This window comes from Pteropus alecto, unplaced genomic scaffold (genome assembly GCF_000325575.1).
Source record: "Pteropus alecto unplaced genomic scaffold, ASM32557v1 scaffold47, whole genome shotgun sequence".
NCBI classification, from domain to species: domain Eukaryota; kingdom Metazoa; phylum Chordata; class Mammalia; order Chiroptera; family Pteropodidae; genus Pteropus; species Pteropus alecto.
In genome coordinates, this window is record NW_006440131.1 from 877,587 (window position 1) to 884,586 (window position 7,000).

Sequence of the window (7,000 nt, forward strand, 5' to 3'; positions counted from 1 at the left end):
TTCTGGAATGAAATAAATTTTAGCTGTATGATCTTGGACATGTTGCCTCAGCTTTCTGAGTTTCTGTTTCCTCATCTTTAAAAATGGGGATATATATCACCTACATCACATAGTTATTAAGATTAAATGAGAATGCAAGTGTAAATGTCTGCCTTATAAATGACTGTCAATAAATATTTGTTAAATTTAAACTGAATGATTGTACCTCAAACAAAAGCCAATTCTCTTCCACACACAGCAAATATTCTTTACTATATCACTACACATTTTCTAGTGATTCATGCATAAAATTGCAATTTTTTTTCTAAGAAAGTTTGACAAAAAGGCTTAGCTCCTAGTGACACAATTTAAACAACAACCTGAAAGAAGGGAAAACGTTAATTTCCATAGGTATACCCCATATTGAGTAACCTATACAAGTCTACAGGAGAGAAAAGGATTAGTAGCTACCCTTTAATGGAACTAAATCAAGAACTCAGAAATGTATCGTGGTGTCCAACTAAATGTCGCCAAAACATAAATGTAAGAATTCATTCTTTTATGCCCAGGTCATAGGAAGAAAAAGCGACACAAACTTTTTTACTTATCAAACTACTTTGTTGTTGTCGTTGTTGTTGATTTGTTGTATAAATACTTTTTGAGGAGATTATTAGTAACATTCAGATAAAAGCAAACTAATCTAAGAGATTCCTCTCCACATATATATACAAGTACCTAGTAAATATTTTTAGGTTTTTTAAATCTGAAATTGTATACAAACTGTAGTAATATGTATAAATGGAGAGAGAGTTCATAACAGGTTTTCTTTTGTTTGTTTGTTTCTTTTTTTTTTTTTAATAGCAGTTCTTGGTCCAAGAAATGTTCAGGGCTATTGGCTTCACTGTTTATACCTTTATTTCACCCCTTTCCATCCTGGATTTCTCTCAGTGAATGAAGCAATGAGGCACAAATACATGAGAATTTTCTGTGCATTGGTATGGTCAGGGGGTTATTGTGTGAGGTAGGTTTCTTCTAATAATTAATTAAGGCAAGCATGCAGGAAATTCGTGTTTATTGTAATGAGTTCAAGTTTATTTGGTGGTGAAAAATTATCAACTTACATCTTCTGAAATTCCAAAATAAGAGCAGTTCACTCTGTTTCTGTTTGGAAATTTACTTCCTTGAGGAACTCCCTTTTCTTTTAAAGCAAAATATCCAGCTGAGTTCTGAACCGGAACAAACTGACCTCTCAAAGTATCCAGTAAAATTTCCATGATGCTTAGCTCCTACAGAGTCTTTTTTTTTTTTAATAAAACTCCATTTATGGTTTTTTTTTTATTCTTAAAGAAAAAATGCATCATATGCCAACCTAAAAGTATACTTATGTTTTACACTACTCTGATTATGTCTCAACAACAGACTAATCAAGTACTCAATCATTTTTCTATCAGTAGTCATCTGTTGATAACTTACAATATGCCAGATAGAGTGTTAGCCACTGTTGATTCTATAATAAGCAAATGAATATGGCCCTCTTCAAACTTCCCCATCTAGGAGAAATCCAATAACAATGTATTTATATTCACTAAAATCAAGCAAGACTGACAACTCTAGACATTTGAAAAGAATGACAGGCAGATTGATAAATGTTTGGATATCTACTCTCTGTACCAGAGATTCTCAAACTTCTGAGTGTGAATGAATCATAAGAGAAATTAAAAGGTATGTTTTTTGGACACACTCTCAGAGCTTCTGATTCTTTGAGTTTTGGGTGGGGCAGTAATCTCTATTTTTACAAGCATTCAAAATTATTCTGATGCACTTGTCTAGGAATTCAATTTAGGAAACTAAACTACCCCATAGATTCTGTCACTGATAATGGCTATAAAGTTCTCAGTATCTTCCACTGTAGATCTCTTTCTTCAAAGTGGAAGATTTGAACTTTAAGTTTCTGCTGGGTGTAGAGGAGGTTCATAGAGAATTAGAAATAGCAGTACTCTCAACCTTATAAGCCAGAACAACAATAAGTTCACAACTTTTCTTAAACCTATCAGAATGTGAAGGTGGCAGGGCATCAAACTGACCCAATGTCAAAAGAGAGGCAGGCCCCTCCCAGGAACAGATGAGCACAGACTGGGGCAAGAAGGTGTATTCTCAAACCACTAAGAGTTCAACTAAGGTGACTGGTGAATAGGTGAAGGTCAGTTTAGTGAAAACCCCTGCAGCTTCAAGTACAGGAGGAATGCCCTCTCTCTTGCAGACAAATCTTCTTCTCTTCTCCTGGAGATGCGCTGAAAAGATTAGGAGTCCTGAAAAATTCCTCTTCGTGATACAGAAATGGAGAAAGGGCACAGCAGCCACTGAAGGAGAAGCACTAAACTCTACTGGACCGTTCATTCTCTCAGCTCTAAGGAGAAAAAGCCTGAATTTTCATGCAGTAGGAATAAAAAAAAAAAGGCAAAACACACTGTTGTCTTTGGACCCTCGTGAAAACTCATTATAGCTAAAGGAAAAAAAAAACTGGAAAAAACAAACCTCTGTCTCTGGAGTGGAATCTAAAATGCATGCTGGGTTTAGAATTATAACCTTAGGAGGGGTAAAAACATTAAAAAGCTCACACCATCAAGACCCAAGGACTTACTGTCAACCTAAAGCTGAAGTTTAATCAGAATATCAGAGAATATCCCTCAGCCCCACTGTGAGGCTAAGAAGGGTAAAGTTATACATAGTTTGCAAAAGACAGATGCTTTTTTAAGGGCAGCACAAAGGAAAGACCAAAAGCTGAGGATGGAGCATATATAATTAAAATCTCTAAGGCAAACCCTAAAGAAAAAACAAAGTATCACTAGAAGAAGTTAAAGCTGTGATATACTGAGAGTAGACATAGCAACCACAAACCTCAAACCCAGCTCAACACTTAATTAGATTAATTCAAACACTTGAACTGGAGATACAGCAAGAAGAAAAGCATGCACATTTCCAGGCTAAACCTAGATATGACACAATGTTGCAACTGACAGAGAATCTGAAATAACTATGATTAATATATTAAAGAGTTAATAGAAGATGTGAAAAACATGTAACCAGATGGGTAATTTAAGTAGAAAGATGAAAACTATAAGAAAGAACAAAAAGAAAATGCTAGAAATTAAAAGCACTGTAACAGAGATGAAGAATGTCTTCAATGAACTCATCTGCAGATTTGAGATTTTCCAACGAATTAATCGCTGAGCTTGAAGATAGGTCTACAGGAAAAGGGGGGGGGGAGAATGAGAGAAAAAGAAAAAAAAAGAATACTATCAAATAATCTAATAACGCAAATAATTGAAATCCCAAAGGAGAAGGGAAAAATATTGAGAAAAAATAATGGTCAAGAATTTTCCAATATTGATTGTAGACAACAAATAACATGTTCAAAAACTCAGAAAACACCAAGAAAAAAAAGTCAAAAAATAAAATAAAATAAAAACATCTAAGTTTAACATATTCAAAGTGCTGAAACAAAATGACAGATTGTTTTTGGAGGTTGCCAAATGGGTAAAGTCTGTTTTTGTGTTTCTTTGGCCTCTCTCAAAGCTATTCTCATCCAATTCTCAAAACATATAAATATGTTACCTTACAAGCAAAAGGTACATGTGTTTAAGTTATGGATTTTGAGATGGGAAGATAGTTTTAGATTATCTGGGTGGGCTCTAAATGTAATAGCAAGATATTTCTAAGTGAAAGTGGGGAGCAGGAGGGTCATAGTCAGATAGAGATTTGAAGATACTACACTGCTAGTTTTGAAGATAAAGGGACATGAGCTAAGGAATGCTGGCAGTCTCTTGAAACTGGTAAAAGATAATGAAAAGGACTCACCCCAAGAGCTACCAGGAGCACTGCTGGCACCTTGATTTTTGTTCAGTGTAAACTCAGTATTCTCTACTACCTTAACATTATTGTCTTGGAAAAAGCAGTTCAGAATTAACTAGAATAATCTCACATCTTAATATAAATCTTGTCCTATTTAAATCTCTCTTCAAAAACCCATTTAAGGTGTATCTTCAGCAGCCCTTCTTCAGACTTCTCCAATATCCTATTGTGTAGTTAATGTAGTAGGCAGAATAACACTCCACCCATCTTAAATTTTAGAACCTGTTACTATTTTAAGTTACATGACAAAATGGAATTAAGATTGCACAAGGAAGCAAGGTTGCTGGTTAGCTCATCATAAAATAAGATTATCCTGAATTGTTTGAGTTGATCCAAAGTTATCACAATGGTCCTTAAAGTAGAAGAAAAGGTTAAACAAGGGAAGTTGTGAAGAAAGGCACAAAAGATACAATATTTGTGGCTATAAAAATGGAGAAATGGGATCATGGGACAAGTAATGTGGCAGACTCAGAAGTTGGAAAACACAAGAAAATGAATGGTCTCCTACAGCCTTCAGAAAGGAGAAGGAGTTCTACTAGCACATTGATTTTATCCCACTGAGACTTTTGTTGGACTTCAAAACTGTAAGATAATAAATTTGTGTTGTTTCAAGCCACTGTTTGTGGTTAGTTGTTACAGCAATAATAGAAAACTAGGGCACTTTAAGTGATCTATTTCTAACTTGATAGTTCCTCTTTTATCAGACGTAACTTCTAAAATGGAATCATTTAGCAGTTTTTAAAGTAATGAATGCAATTAATGAGTAAGCATTTTATTTTTTTCAGTATGCCTAAAAATGTAGTTCTCATCTTTGCTCTAAATTCATGTCCTGTCTCATATATTCCTTATTTGATATAGGTTATAGGTTGAAAAAAATATATATTCAAAATAACAGTTAGTATCATATTCAATAGCTTATAGTTTTCACTGTTAAAATAAACTTTTCTTTGTTTATGGGTATATCACCAGAAACTAGGAAATAACGTTTGTTTTTCTACCTATTTAATTATCATTCAGTTTGAAAAACATTTGTTTAATTCCATGTTTTAGTGTAGATTGAAATTAACAAGATAAAGTTTAACAACATCAAGTTATCTAGTTAAAAAATATGAAACAGAAGTAGCAATGATCAGGTACTGTCATTTAATTTTTACTGTACTACCAACGAAAGGCATCAACATTATTGTCTGCTTTTCTTCTCTCCAATAGAATAGCTGGACTTTTTCCTTTAAAGTTGAAAAAAAAAAAGAAGAAATTGCTTTCCCAATATAATACTTAAAATGTAATTAGAATACATTTTCTGGTGAGGCTATATATTTGGTTGAAACAATTCTGCAGGTAGAGACAAACGATCCAATGCTTAACTGATCAGACATATAAAAGGCTAGGAATGCTGGTTCAAGAGAAGTAAGTGACTGAAAGAATACAGGGTTCTAGGGAGCCATTTTAACTATGAGTACCAAGAACAAAAATGAGAAATGGCTACTAAGAAATATAGGACTTCCAATCTTAAATGCAATTATAATTTCATAATAAGTTATAGTAGGGCCGCTTACCTCCATGACGTATCTGAGCAGCCAAAATAAGAATCTAAAAGTTGTCCATTTTTTTCTCACATCTAACAAGTAGAATCAACAAACTTTATCCAAATGGCTTATTAATCTTTTCTTTATCAAAATGACAAGCAAATTTTTCCTTGATCTAATAGCACAATTCATTAATTTAACAATTTGTGGAAATACTACTCTATGACTAACAAAAAAATAACAATTGATTTGTAGAAACAATAGATTTTCTTAACAGCAAAGAGTAGTAATGAGTGAGGATCAGATAATCACAGGGTTTGCAATGAGAAGACATGTATTTATTAAAGGTGATTTTATTGTAAAGTCATGATGACTATCAAAATATGTTACTGACATTAAGAAGGTCACCAGTGGTTCTTAATTAAAGAAGTTATGAACCTCCTGAAGTGTTTGGAAATATACAGAATATTTTTTTTCTCAATCATTAGGAATTACTTCTGGCATTTAATGCCTTGGGGCAAAATATACTGAATGTTCTGCAATGCACAAATCAATTTCACACAATGAAGAATTGTGCCTACACCATGACAATAATATCCTCTTGAGGAACACTTTGCCATCATCCCTCTGTCTATCCCTCAAAACTCCTACTCAGAAACTCTTGTTTCAAAGATAATAAAATTTATTATGCAAAGTTCTCTCCAGGACAATGGTTGGGTATGGGGTCATAAGAAAAATATAGCTAAATTTAAAAACCTAATTAAGGAATCAAGAGAGAGTTGATTTTTACTGGCCCCCATTGCAAAACTGAGGCTGAACAACAACCTCCAATCCCCAACCCAGAAGGCTCCTCTCCCCATATCTTCTGAGACCGATCACCGTGTAGTCCCAGGGGAATCTCAGCAAACGCTACTGAAACTGTTGCTAACACTGACAGGGACTGAAATTGAGGGTAGCGAGTATGATTAAATATCTACAAGAAAATAAAAAAGGCATTATTAAGGCTTTATTAAAAGCAGGCATTCAAGAGGCTTAAATGCCACCTACAGGAAACCAAAAGAAAAGTGCCTTCTTTGCAACAGGCTAAAGAGAGACCTTTATATAATAAATCTAATTTTTTTCTGGGGATAAAAAAACAGAATACATTTTTTATTAATGCACAGGCAGAGAAATAGTCCATTAAACACCATGAGCAACCAAACTGACAAGACATCTCAGAAAGAAAAGAGAAAAATCTCCAAAAAATAAGTTTACAGATATAGAAATAAGCAACTTAAATGACAGAGAATCCAGGATGGTACTTCTGAAAAAAACTCAGTGAGTTCCAAAACAATTCATATCAACAATTTCAGAAATTGAAAAAACAACTAGATGAGCAGAGCAAGGAGATTGAAACCCTCAAAGAGAACAGAATAGATCTTCTGGAGATGAAAACAGACTGCAAGAGTTGAAAAATGAAATAGCAAGCTTGGGAAATAGAGTGGACCAAATGGAGAAAAGGATAAGTGATATTGAAGACAGAAATCTAGAAATAAATAAGAAGGAAGAAGAAAGAAACCGAAGAATGAAATATAATGAAAGAC